The sequence below is a fragment of the Arachis stenosperma genome, chromosome 10, assembly GCF_014773155.1.
Source record: "Arachis stenosperma cultivar V10309 chromosome 10, arast.V10309.gnm1.PFL2, whole genome shotgun sequence".
NCBI classification, from domain to species: domain Eukaryota; kingdom Viridiplantae; phylum Streptophyta; class Magnoliopsida; order Fabales; family Fabaceae; genus Arachis; species Arachis stenosperma.
Genome location: NC_080386.1, coordinates 53,658,750 through 53,672,643, shown reverse-complemented (window position 1 = coordinate 53,672,643; position 13,894 = coordinate 53,658,750). Strand labels below are relative to the sequence as shown.

General features: G+C 39.9%; 1 non-coding gene across 1 annotated transcript; it reads right to left on the bottom strand.

Moving 5' to 3' along the window:
- Nucleotides 1–5,582: 5,582 nt before the first annotated feature.
- Nucleotides 5,583–5,686, bottom strand: LOC130958570 (small nucleolar RNA R71). The gene has a single exon (XR_009077683.1). It is a non-coding gene; the product is annotated as a small nucleolar RNA R71 (small nucleolar RNA).
- Between the last annotated feature and the right edge of the window lie 8,208 nt (nucleotides 5,687–13,894).

Genomic DNA, 13,894 nt, shown 5'->3' with positions numbered 1-13,894 from the left:
TGTTTTGATGGATGAATTTCATGTTTTGAGCTTTATATATGCTTGATTGCTTGTTTATAGTTTGGGTAAATTTTTACACCTGGGCTTGGGATTTGAGTTCCTAGGATACTAGAGTCATGATGTCCAACATTTAGTGGTAATTATTAGGTGGTTAGTTGACTCTTGTGTCCATTTAAGCTAGCTTTTTACCAATTAATTTGGTAAGTTAGCTAGGACTTGTGGATCAAGGCCAATTATGCTTGCTTGACCTACTCCTCGATGTTAGGAGTTAACTAAGCGAGATTGACTCATTATAATTTCCATAGTTGGGGTTATGGCAATGATATGATTTCTTGGATTTTCATTCCCAAGTCAAGGCTCTTTATTACATATCTTTGCATTTTCACTATGTTTTGATCTCATATTCCTTTTACTTACATCAATTACAATTTTGATAATTTTTTAGTTCTTTTATTTCTTTAGTTCTTTTAATCTTTCATCTCTTGATTTCAAAAACCCTTTTTCCTCACAACCGAAAGCGTTTCACTTCAATTGCATCCTAGGAAGAACGACCCGAGGTTGAACTACTCTCGGTTATATGTTTTCTATTGGAAAATCTAAACTTTTATTGATAGGCGATTGTCGGGTTGGGATTATACTTGCAATGCCAATTTCATTTTGATAGAATTCCTAACCAGCTCTAGGCCATTCATCACCACGCCAATACACGCACGCCAGTAGACACGCCAACATTAGGGTCTTTGGCATGCCATGCTTTTAAGCATGCCCACTATGTTACTTCTTGAGTTCTCTTTCTGGATCACAAGCCTGGCGTGCCACGTCTTCAAACACGGCAGTGGACATGCCAATAATGCTGCAACCATTTCTCCCCTCGGTTTTCTACACTGGCCATGCCACGCCAAGGCACGCCAGTCTACATGCAAACTTAAGATCCTAGGCGTGCCACGCTTTCGAAAGCACCGGTGGTACAGCCCTCATGCTGCGCTAACATTTCACTTTAGATTGTGAACCTAGCGTGCCACGCCCAGACATTCCTTTATACACTCCCATTTCAAGTTCATGGCGTGTCACACACCTTCAGGCAGCTATGGCACGCTCGCAAAACTGCACCATCCATACTTCTTTGGAAAACAAGCCTGGCGTGCCACCCCCAGACATCCCAACATACACGCCCATGTTGAGATTCTTGGCATGCCATGCCCATGCAAGCGCCAGTGGCACACCCCTTATGCTGTATCAATCATCATTCTCTGGAATATTAGCCCAGCATGCCACGCCTAGGCACACCAGCAGGCACGCCAGCTCTGAGACCTTGGCGTGCCATGCTTTCAGAAGCACCACATTACATGCCCATGATGGCTTGGAGTGCCATGCCCATACAAGCAGCCAGCCTTCTTTGCTTGCTTTTATCCTCTTTTATTGCTCTTTCCTTCTGAAATACATGAAATATAATTTCAAAGTAGTGTCCTACTAATTTATGATGTATCTCTCAATAATGCATCAAATCAGTGAAAATTTTTCCATTCTATGGTTATTTTTTATCAGAAAATCGATAGATGATGCAAGTCATCACAATACCAAACTTAATTTTTGCTTGTCCTCAAGCAAATCAAAGTTATATGTAAATTGTTCTAACATTTTAATACTTGATTTGTGATGACTTACATCATCTACCCTTTTTCTTGCATAAAAAAGACCATAAAAGAGGCATAATCTCATTTGATCATTACAATTCATGCCTTAATTGATGAATATCATAGTACATTGCTTTGAAATGAGTTTGTGCTGGATCTCAGGTGGAGAAGACATAAAAAATGGGAAAGAAAATAATAAAACAAGTGGGGCGTGTGAAGCAGGCGTGCCACTTGGAATAAATGCCACAAAAATGTATTGGCGTGGCACGCCAAAAGCTGGGCGTGGCACGCTGGTTCAACATTCCAGAGAGCAAAGTTGAAGACCATCAAAGGGGCGTGGCATGTCAGAAGCAGGGCATGGCACACCAATTTGTTACGAAAAGAACCATCACTTTGGCGTGCCACTTTGTGTCGAAGGCGTGGCACGCCAGCCCCAGAGTTTACTTGGGCGTGCCACTTGAGGACCAACGCATGGCACGTCAAGTTTATGAGACCCACAAGTGAATGGGCATGCCACTTGAGCAATAAGGCGTGGCACGTCAGTGAACAAGGAGACAATGCAAAAGCTGGGGGTGCCACTTGGTATCGAAGGCATGGCACGCCAGCTCAATCATCCCACTTTGGCGTGCCACTTGAACATCCAGGCGTGGTATGCCAACCTATGGGACTATGGCAATTGAAGGGTGTGACACCCCAGTCTCATGGCGTGGCACGCTGGTAGTATTTTCCAGAGAGGAAGAAGAGGAGCCAATGAACTCAGGCGTGCCACTTGGATGACGAGGTGTGGCACGTCAGTAAGGGGGTGAAGCTTTAAGATGGGCATGGCATGCCAGACCTTGGGCATGTGATGCCAAGGCATCTTAGGCTAGTTTCACTAGCATTTTTCTGTTAGTTTTAGTTGTTTTATGCATTTTCTTGAGCTTAAAGTAACCAAGAATGGTTAAATGAACAACAAAGCAATGAACCATCCAAACAGTATGATTTTGATGCAATTTCCATGAGTTTTTAGTTATATTCCTTGAATGCTATGAATGGAAGAATTCTCATGAAATTTTGCAAGACTTTGATGCAGTTGTTTGGATGATTTCAGGGAAGAAGAGGTTAGGCAAGGAAGCAACAAAATCAATAAAGGAAGCTTGAAGATCACATGTGCCAAGCCATATAATGCTGAAACTGGCGTTTAACCTCCAGTTTAACCTTAAACTGGAAGTTAAACGCCAGAATAAGAAATGCACCAAAGCTGAAAGTGGCGTTTAACCTTCAGTTTAAGGTTAAACTGAAGGTTAAACGCCAGAATCATGAAAGCTGAGAAAAGAGGAAACTGGCGTTTAACCTCCAGTTTAACCTTAAACTGAAGGTTAAACGCCAGAATGAGAATTAAACGCCAGAAGGAGCATAGCACCAAGGGAGCATCTCCACGTTTAACCTCCAGTTTAACCTTAAACTGGAGGTTAAACGTGTTCGACCCACATTATGCACCAGGAAGCCATTTCCACGTTTAAGCTCCAGTTTGAGGTTAAACTGGAGCTTAAACGTGTTCGACCTTCACACTCCTGGGCTACCTTCTTCATTCCCACGTTTAACCTCCAGTTTAACCTTAAACTGGAGGTTAAACGTGTTCGACCACAAATTGCCTCCAGGGTTGCTTTCTTCAATTCCACGTTTAAGCTTTAGTTTAACCTTAAACTAAAGCTTAAACGTGTTCGACCATACCACACTCCATAGTTGCTTTCTTCCATTTCCACGTTTAAGTTTCAGTTTAACCTTAAACTGAAACTTAAACTTCAACTTAAACGCCACTTTTTGAAAGGGTTTCTGGGCCAAGTATATTGAAGTTTAAGTTAGCATTTGAGCACAAACTTCAACTTAAACGTATTATGGTATGAAACCCAATTGAATATCATGGTTTATGGGATTGGGCTTGAAGAATTGATGAGTCTGGAGCATCCATTTGTTGAGTCTTGTGTCATTACTTGTTTATCACTAAGTTTGCTCAATGAATGTTACAGATTTGAATCACAGCCTCATCAGGATTATGGACCATAAACCCAAAGCAAAAGGAAATCAGGGAAAGGCCTCAAAGCCCAAGAAACACAACAGAAGCTCAATTTAGAAAGTGTATAAATAGGATAGAATTTAAGTTAGTTAGAAAAACTTTTACACACTTGAGAATTTTTCATCTTCTTGTAATTGAATTCAGAGCTATGACTCACTAAACCCCTTTCATTGGGTTAGGGAGCTCTATTGTAATTCAATGAATCAATAATAGTTTTATCTTCTTCTTCAATCTTTTCTCTTGAATTTTGTTAGAAAGCTTCTCGATCTAATTCCATTGGGTAGTTGTCTTGGGAAAGAAACTACCCATAATTGGAATCCTTCAGAACCTTGGGAAAGGAATGATGGATTCATGCTAGAGAAGCTTTCTCACAGTGAATTGGATTGGGGTTTGGATGGATATTGTGACATGTAATCCTACCAAATTGTGGTTCATGAAACTGTGTGGTATAATCAGTGATCGAGCATCATCTCTTCTTATGAACATTTAAACCAAGGGATTGGGAATTTGTTTGTTTTTAGAGAGAATTGGTGAGCCAAGGAATTGGGATCCAATCATATAAGATTGCCAAGCAAGATTCAATGAATGCATTGGTTGAGGAAGAGATGAAAATGTTTTGATTCGGAGATTTCAATATCTCCTGACCCCAATGAACCCCTCTTTCTGATCTACACTTTCTATTTACATTCTGAAAATTTCAATTCATGCAATCACCCCAATTCCCTTTTAATTTCAGCAATTTACTTTCTCGCACCTTAATTCTCGCAATTTAAGTTTATGCAATCTCAATTCCTTGCAATTTATGTTTCCTGCCACATTTACTTTATGCAATTCACATCCAAAAGTTGATTCCTCTCAACTAAATAAACTTCTAATTCGAATTACTCATTCAACCAATCCTTGTGGGATTCGACCTCACTCTATTGTGAGTTTTTACTTGACGATAACCGGTGCACTTGCCGGAAGGAATTTTGCCGTTCGTGCAATTTCCTAAAATCGTAGCATATCAAGTTTATGCAGCATCAAGTTTATGGCGCCGTTGCCGGGGATTGGTTTTCGATTGACAATTCTCAAATTGGAAGTTAACTAGATTGAGCATTTTTCTTGTTTTGTTAATTCAGTTCAAGTTACTTGTTGAATTTTAATTTCTGCACTCTGTTATTTGCTTTCTTTCTTTATGCCTTTAAATTCAAGCAACTAACTCACTGACCCACTAACTATTTAAATTAATTCCTCAACTGCTCTAACCATACTCTTTCATTAACCAAGAGTATTCCACTTGTTTGTTGCTTGTGGTGTGTTCTTGTATGACAGGTAGAAGAGGAGAGACATCAACTCCTCCATATACCGAACCAGAGAGGACCCTTCATAGACTTAGAAGGGAAGCAAGAGGGAAGAGAGTACTGAGAGAGGAAGAATCTGAAGGAGAATCTGAGGACAACTTTGAGGAAGCTCTAGATCTCAACATGGATAGAGAAGTTCACAACCATGAGAGGGTTGATGGAAACAATGCCATTCCTGAGAGGAGGGTTCTTGGTTCATACATAAACCCAACCTCTGGGAATTGTGGTAGCAGCATTCAGAAACCACCCATTCAGGCCAACAATTTTGAACTCAAACCACAGCTAATATCACTGGTGGAGGACCATTGTTCATTTGGTGGGAGTGCTAATGAAGATCCAAACCAACATCTCACCAAATTCCTGAGAATTTGTGACACTGTGAAGTCCAATGGAGTCCAGGAAGATGCCTATAAACTGCTCTTGTTCCCATTTTCACTTAGGGACAAGGCAGCTAAGTGGTTGGAATCATTCCCAAGGGACAGCCTAACAACCTGGGATGAGGTGGAGAGCAAGTTTCTGGCACGTTTCTACCCCCCACAAAAGGTCAATAGGCTTCGATCTGAGGTTCAGACTTTTAGACAACAAGATGGTGAGACGCTCTACGAGGCATGGGAGAGGTTCAAAGTGTTGACAAAGAAATGCCCACCAAACATATTCCCTGACTGGGTGCAATTGCATATTTTCTATGATGGACTTTCTTATGAATCAAGGAAGGCTGTAGACCATTCATCAGGAGGTTCATTGAACAGGAAAAAGACTGTGGAAGAAGCCATTGAAGTGATTGAGACAGTGGCTGAGAATGAGTACTACTATGCTTCAGAGAGGCACAACATTAAGGGAGTCATGGAGCTGAACCATGTTGATACAATTCTAGCCCAAAACAAGGTGTTTGCCAAGCAACTAGCAGAGCTCACCAGGAAATTAGACACAAAGCAAGTGGCTGCAATACACACACAAGATCAAGAGGAAGTAAGCATTGAAGGAGGTGATTGGGAAGAGGCCAACTATGTGGGAAACCAACAAAAACAATCATATGATCCACATTCCAACACTTATAACCCAGGATGGAAAAACCACCCAAACTTTGGGTGGGGAAACCAGCAAACCCAACCACAAAACCACAAACCTTACAACCACAACCAACATAACAATTCCACATACCAAAACTCCAACCAAAGATCATACCAAGCCACACAAAACACTTACTCCCAACCACCATATCATGGCCAAAATAACCAACCTGCCCAGTCCAATCCGAACCAACAATTTCAAAATCAATTAAACAGGATAGAAGGAATACTAGCAAAAATGGGTCAGGACATAAATGAGTTGAAAAGCTTTAGGGAAGATGTGAGATCGACCTTAAGGAACCATGGTGAAAAACTCAAGTGGATGGAGTCTCGAGTAGGAGAGCTATCTCAACAGGCCCCCAAGTCAACTGCAGTATTCCCTAGTGACACAGAAAAGAATCCTAAAGGGGAACAAAAGGGAGTGAGATGGGAAGAATGCAAGGCCATCACCATATTGAAGGAAGTCTCGGAAGAATAAGGAATCAGACCCTCAGAAAAGAAACCAAAAATCTTGAAAGAAGGTGTGGAAGAAGCTAAACAGGAAAGTGAAACTGAGCAAGACAAGGAAATGCAAAAGGAAGGCATGCTGGAAACATACCAACCAAAAACACCATTTCCTCAGAGGTTAGGAGGAGATGAAAAAGGGAAAACATATTCAAGGTTCTTAGAGACATTTAAGTCTCTCTACATCAATATTCCCTTTCTTGAGGTCCTCCAGCAGATGCCTACACATATCAAGTATTTGAAGGAATTGCTGAGCAAGAAAAGAGTTTTGAAGGGAGGACAAACTGTAAGAATGAACAAAGAATGCAGTGCACTCATCAAGAAGGATATGGTCTCTAAGAAAACAGACCCAGGTAGTTTTCATATCCCCTGCATCATAGGGGAAACAAAAATTGACAGAGGATTCTGTGATCTAGGAGCTAGCATAAATGAGATGCCTCTGACTCTTATGAGAAGGCTACAACTGAATGAGGTGAGATCCACTGATGTAATCATACAACTGGCTGACAAAACTCAAAAGCAAGCTGAAGGGGTAGTTGAGAATGTGCTGGTGAAAGTGGGAAATTATTTTTTTCCCACAGACTTTGTCATTTTGGACATGGAGGAAAGCTACCTACACCCTATCATTCTGGGAAGGCCATTTCTAGCCACTGCTAGAGCGCTCATAGATATAGAACAAGGAGAGCTAATTTTGAGAGTACATGATGAACAGCTCGTTTTCCATGTTTTTAAACCTGCATCTGAGCCTGAACCAGAACCTGAAAAGCCTAAGGATGATAGTAGCAATCTGTGTTTGGAGGAAAGCAATCTAGCAGCTGAAACTCTAAAACAATCCTTTGAAGGCAAACAAGAATTGCAAGAGTTAAAGCCACAAGAATCAATAGAAACAGATCAAAAGGGCCCTCCTAGCATAAGGGTCAATGACGAAATCCTCAAGAGAGAGGGAAGAATTGGAAAGAAATTGCCAAGAGGGTGGAGAAACAAGAAAATTCCCACTGAAGGGTTCTCTCCGGGAGATAAAGTGATATCAAGTCATTATCTGCCAATCCCACCTGGCCTCAAACCCATTCCTTCTCAGCTCCCTCAAGTGTTCACAATCAGGAAAGTTCTTTCTATGGAACATTTGGAAATCATGAAGGAATCAAATGGGGATGTTTCCATAGTGAGAGGAGAGGACATCAAGCACTACAATCCACCCTAACAAGGGACAACCGTCAAGCTAGTGACGTTAAAGAAGCGCTTGTTGGGAGGCAACCCAACCTGAGGTAATACTCTTTTGCTGTTTCTTTTATTTGCTTCAATAAAAAGGTGAAGTAGTTTCTGTGCATTGCAAAGAATTAAGTTTGGTGTTTCACACCAACTATGAATTCGTGGATCAATAATTCAAAGGGGAATGTGTGACTCTAAGTTTGGTGTTCCACCATACAGATTAACTGAACACAACAACCTTTGAATTATATGAAAGGAACAACCATTCTAAACAATCACAGAAATGCTTAAATTCCTTAGCAGTAACTTCATTCCAAGGAGAATTCAAAGATTCAAAGAGCAGAGGAGTAAGTAGGAGACTAAGTTTGGTGTTCACACACCAACTTAAGACTCAGACACTTGCCCATACATAATTGAGCTAACCACTCAAGTGCTTGAGAAGCAAGCAACTTCATCACTCTTTGCAGGAAAGGAAACAAGGACCTCAGACAGAACATGAAGCAACAACTAGGAGAAGAAGGAGAAATCAAATTATTTCCTGGCAACAAAGAGGAAACAAGAAATTTCACAAGGTGGTGTTGTTCCTTGACCATTCTTTAAAAGGCAAACAAAAGCATGCTTGTTCTGGTTTAAACTGTAATTGTTGAATCTTTCTGGAATGTGAAGTTGTTAGTATGAGTGTTGGTTTACTGCTTTGAATAAAGTGAATGCCTAGATGTTTGGATATAACTCCACCTTCTTAAACAAATGCTTGCCATGCTTGTTCTGTTTCCAAAAATAAAAGAAAAGTTTGAACAAAAGTAACTTGGCTCAATTAGTGACAAATCAAGTAGAATTAAGTGGTGGTATGCATGCTTGATTGTTTGGTTAGCTCACTGGAAATTGAGTGTAGAATTATCATTTTTTGTGTAGAAGTTGAATACTGTCTATGGATCTTGATGAATAAATGTCTTGAGCCATGAAAAAGAAAGAAAAAGAAGAAGAAAAGCCACTGAAAAGGGGCAACCAAAAAGCAAAAGAATTAAGAAAATAAAGCTAGGCACCAATGGTTTGAATTTTTGAGACATATGCCTGTGGTGTTTATGTACTAGGATCTGCTTGGATGAATAGGTTCTGTGGAGTGTTTCAACACTTGGTAACTTAGGTTAACTAACCCGGGATTATCAACCAAAAGTCCATTATCAAGAGCAACCTAGCTACAAAACATTTAGTTACACAAAGAGGTGCTGGGCACCAATGTCTCAAAAAGAAATGTGAACTAAAATGCCTGTAGTGGATATGTGTACTGCACTAATAAGAAAAAGAAAATGCCAAAGGCTTGTGCAACACATGACACTGAGCAAACAAGGAGCAAAGGAGCTCTAAGAAAAAGAAAAACAAAGAAAGGAAAAAGTGCCAAGGACATAAGAATAACAAGAGGCCATAGCAGTGTTTGATGGATGCAATGAAAAAGTGATAATCCTCCCTGATAAGAATGAAAAAGTGATGCTGCAACTTTCTGCATAAAACCCTTCTGATGAACTTCAAATGCTTGCTAATATAGCCAATGTAATTGCTTTCTGTTTCATACTTTCTTCTCAATTAACTCAGGACTTGCTTAGGAACAAGCAAGTATTAAGTTTGGTGTTGTGATGCCAAGGCATCTTAGGCTAGTTTCACTAGCATTTTTCTGTTAGTTTTAGTTGTTTTATGCATTTTCTTGAGCTTCAAGTAACCAAGAATGGTTAAATGAACAACAAAGCAATGAACCATCCAAACAGTATGATTTTGATGCAATTTCCATGAGTTTTTAGTTATATTCCTTGAATGCTATGAATGGAAGAATTCTCATGAAATTTTGCAAGACTTTGATGCAGTTGTTTGGATGATTTCAGGGAAGAAGAGGTTAGGCAAGGAAGCAACAAAATCAATAAAGGAAGCTTGAAGATCACATGTGCCAAGCCATATAATGCTGAAACTGGCGTTTAACCTCCAGTTTAACCTTAAACTGGAAGTTAAACGCCAGAATAAGAAATGCACCTAAGCTGAAAGTGGCGTTTAACCTTCAGTTTAAGGTTAAATTGAAGGTTAAACGCCAGAATCATGAAAGCTGAGAAAAGAGGAAACTGGCGTTTAACCTCCAGTTTAACCTTAAACTGAAGGTTAAACGCCAGAATGAGAATTAAACGCCAGAAGGAGTATAGCACCAAGGGAGCATCTCCACGTTTAACCTCCAGTTTAACCTTAAACTGGAGGTTAAACGTGTTCGACCCACATTATGCACTAGGAAGCCATTTCCACGTTTAAGCTCCAGTTTGAGGTTAAACTAGAGCTTAAACGTGTTCGACCTTCACACTCCTGGGCTACCTTCTTCATTTCCACGTTTAACCTCCAGTTTAACCTTAAACTGGAGGTTAAACGTGTTCGACCACAAATTGCCTCCAGGGTTGCTTTCTTCAATTCCACGTCTAAGCTTTAGTTTAACCTTAAACTAAAGCTTAAACGTGTTCGACCATACCACACTCCATAGTTGCTTTCTTCCATTTCCACGTTTAAGTTTCAGTTTAACCTTAAACTGAAACTTAAACTTCAACTTAAACGCCACTTTTTGAAAGGGTTTCTGGGCCAAGTATATTGAAGTTTAAGTTAGCATTTGAGCACAAACTTCAACTTAAACGTATTATGGTATGAAACCCAATTGAATATCATGGTTTATGGGATTGGGCTTGAAGAATTGATGAGTCTGGAGCATCCATTTGTTGAGTCTTGTGTCATTACTTGTTTATCACTAAGTTTGCTCAATGAATGTTACAGATTTGAATCACAGCCTCATCAGGATTATGGACCATAAACCCAAAGCAAAAGGAAATCAGGGAAAGGCCTCAAAGCCCAAGAAACACAACAGAAGCTCAATTTAGAAAGTGTATAAATAGGATAGAATTTAAGTTAGTTAGAAAAACTTTTACACACTTGAGAATTTTTCATCTTCTTGTAATTGAATTCAGAGCTATGACTCACTAAACCCCTTTCATTGGGTTAGGGAGCTCTATTGTAATTCAATGAATCAATAATAGTTTTATCTTCTTCTTCAATCTTTTCTCTTGAATTTTGTTAGAAAGCTTCTCGATCTAATTCCATTGGGTAGTTGTCTTGGGAAAGAAACTACCCATAATTGGAATCCTTCGGAACCTTGGGAAAGGAATGATGGATTCATGCTAGAGAAGCTTTCTCACAGTGAATTGGATTGGGGTTTGGATGGATATTGTGACATGTAATCCTACCAAATTGTGGTTCATGAAACTGTGTGGTATAATCAGTGATCGAGCATCATCTCTTCTTATGAACATTTAAACCAAGGGATTGGGAATTTGTTTGTTTTTAGAGAGAATTGGTGAGCCAAGGAATTGGGATCCAATCATATAAGATTGCCAAGCAAGATTCAATGAATGCATTGGTTGAGGAAGAGATGAAAATGTTTTGATTCGGAGATTTCAATATCTCCTGACCCCAATGAACCCCTCTTTCTGATCTACACTTTCTATTTACATTCTGAAAATTTCAATTCATGCAATCACCCCAATTCCCTTTTAATTTCAGCAATTTACTTTCTCGCACCTTAATTCTCGCAATTTAAGTTTATGCAATTTCAATTCCTTGCAATTTACGTTTCCTGCCACATTTACTTTATGCAATTCACATCAAAAAGTTGATTCCGCTCAACTAAATAAACTTCTAATTCGAATTGCTCATTCAACCAATCCTTGTGGGATTCGACCTCACTCTATTGTGAGTTTTTACTTGACGATAACCGGTGCACTTGCCGGAAGGAATTTTGCCGTTCGTGCAATTTCCTAAAATCGTAGCATAACAAGTTTATGCGCATCAGCATGCCACGCTGGTATAAATCTTCAGAAGCATAGAGATAAGGAAAGTGACCTTCGGCTTGCCACTTTGGCTCGAAGGTGTGGCACGCTAGTTTACTTTGCCATTTAAAGTGCCTTGGGCGTGCCACCTTGGCTCGAAGGCGTGGCACGCCAGGGGTGAAACAGAGGACGGCGTGCCACTTGAATGGAGTGGCGTGGCATGCCAAATCAGAAACAGAAGGAGCGTGACACGCCAAAGAAGCGCCAATCACACGCCAGTTGGAAGATCACGTTTGTTGAGTTTCTTTTCCTTCTAAATTGTAATTTTCTTTTCACTTTTGTAAATTTCTTTTATTTTCTAGATCTAGGAGTAGTATAAATACCCTTGGAAGTATTGGAAAAGGGGTTAGCAAGCCACAGAGTTTAGTTTTGGGATTTCACTTTTTAGATTTCACACTTCATCTCTTCCATCTTTTGTACTTTCTCTCTGAGCTATGAGTAGCTAAATTCCTCCTCATTTAGAGAGGGAGCTCTATTGTACTTGATGGATTAATGATAGTGAATTTCTTCTTCTCTTCATCTTCTCTTTGATTTGCTAGAAGGAATTTTGATTTTCATGCTTAGTGTTCAATTAACTTGGAAAATAGATTGAATGCAAAATGGGTTTCATGGAAACCTTAAAAAAGGAAACATGAAACCATGCTAGAAATTCCTTCTCACACTTGAGTAGAATATGGGTTTTGGTGTTTGGATATGGTGACATACAATCCTCCCTCTACCTGGACCTATGATGATGTGTGGTATAATCAGGGACCAAGCATATCTCTCTTCATGAGCAATTAGACCAAGGAATTAGCTATTGATCAAGATCTGAGAGATTGAGTCACCAAGGGATTGAGGCTCAATCAATCATGATTGCCAAGAGGTCAATGAGTTGCATGATTGAAGAGGATATGAGCTGGATTTAATCCAAAGAGACAATATCTCCTTATCTCAATGAATTCTGCCCATCATGTTTTATGGCACCGTTGCCGGGGATTGGATTGAATTTGACAATGATTAAACTGATTGGAGAGCTAGATTAAGCATTATTTTTATTTTTATTTTCTTCTCCTTAATTGTTTTCTTATTCATTTCCTAGTGTAACCTTTAAATCCCATTCTAATCTCTGTTTTTCTTTCTTGTCTTTCTGAGATTTCTTTAGCTATTCATTGTTTATACTTTCACTTTTTTAACTGTTTGATTAATTGCATCACTCAAGTTAATCACTAATTTTAACTAAGGAGATTTCTTCACTTGCTCTTTTCTTTCTATGTGTTGACTGTATGACATGTAGAAGAGGAGAGACTTCATCCTCTATTGATAGTGAACCTAAGAGAACCTTCCTTAGATTGAAGAGGGAGGCTAGAAGCAAGGGTATAGTTGGAGAAGAACCAGTAGAAGAAGATCTAACAACCACCATGGAAGACGAAGTGCACAAAGGTGTTGGAGGAGGAGCTGGAAATCAAGCTGGGCAAGGGAGGAGAGTCTTAGGCTCCTATATCAACCCAAATCCAGGAAACTGTGGCAATAGCATCCTCAAGCCAACAATCCATGCCAACAACTTTGAGTTGAAACCTCAACTCATCACACTAGTCCATAATAACTGCTCATATGGAGGAGGTGCTCAAGAAGATACAAATCAATATCTCAACACATTCTTGAGGATATGCGATACCATAAAGTCCAATGGTGTACACCTTGACACCTATAAACTACTTTTGTTCCCTTTCTCACTCAGAGATAAGGCAACAAAGTGGTTAGAATCATTCCCCAAGGAGAGCCTAACCACATGGGAGGATGTTGTGAACAAATTTCTAGCGAGATTTTACCCTCCACATAGGATCAACAGGCTAAGAGCTGAGGTGCAAACCTTCAGACAGCTAGATGGTGAAACACTCTATGAGGCCTGGGAGAGGTTCAAAGATCTAACAAGAAAATGCCCACCAGATATATTTAATGAGTGGGTGCAGCTCTACATTTTCTATGAAGGATTAACCTATGAATCGAAGAAGGTTGTGGACCACTCTTCAGGGGGTTCGCTCAACAAGAAGAAGACCATTAAGGAAGCCATAGATGTCATTGAAACTGTAGCTGAGAATAACTACTTCTATGCTTCAGAAAGAGGCCAAAAGAAGAGGGTGCTGGAACTCAATTCTATGGATGTCCTGTTGGCATAAAACAAGGCAATTGCAGC